Below are 904 nucleotides of genomic sequence, written 5' to 3' on the forward strand. Positions count from 1 at the left end.
CCAGATATTCTTTTAATGAGAATTATAAAAGACCAAAAACATTTTTTTTGCAAACTGCCTCTTTTTTTTAAACAAATGACTTGCTTTTAATTACAAATACTGTGTGAGACGATGCCTTCTTTTGCAAAACCAATAAATACAAGAACAAATTTTAAACATGTGTGATTTGTCCAAGGTATCTGGGGGAGGGGGAGAGCCTGATTTTTTTTTCCAGTATTAAAAAAAAAAAAAAAAAAATCAGTACTCCCTAACCTTACAAAGAATAAGTTTGAAGGTATGACTCAACTGGAGAAGAGAGAATGAAAGAGAGAGATCACTTTATAGCTGCTTTAAATAGCTTCTGATAATTCTTCCGATGTTACCTTTCCTTTCTGAAACTCATATCTTCACAAAATAGTTGAATTTAAAATATTTCTAATGAACTGATTAATGGGGGAAAAAGAAAATATGTATTGAACGCATGTATAAATTTTACCATAAACAATTATGCATATCAAAAAGACTCTAACTTTAAAAAGGTACAAAAAAAAGTGAGGAAAAACCTGAATTACAGAAAAGAAAGTCAAATTTATTTAATGAAAAACTAGAATTAATAAAAATTAGCAAATACACACAAAAAAATATACACACACAGCAGCACTATGTATTGACTCACATAGGGGAAAAGCAGTGGTCCAAGACCACTCAACATGGCTTGTCAGTTAAAGGAAAAAAAAAACCAAACACACACACACACACACTCACGCACGCACACAAAAAAACAAAACAAAAAAACAAGAACCCAATATTTTTTAACAGTACACTCAATCTACAACAAACACAAATTCAGAATTATTTTACAATGCTTCCTTTCTTAATACAAAAGATGCCCATCTTGGGTGTATATATATATATATATTTTTTT

The sequence above is a fragment of the Neophocaena asiaeorientalis genome, unplaced genomic scaffold (assembly GCF_003031525.2).
Source record: "Neophocaena asiaeorientalis asiaeorientalis breed wild unplaced genomic scaffold, Neophocaena_asiaeorientalis_V1.1 scaffold438, whole genome shotgun sequence".
Taxonomy (NCBI): Eukaryota; Metazoa; Chordata; class Mammalia; order Artiodactyla; family Phocoenidae; genus Neophocaena; species Neophocaena asiaeorientalis.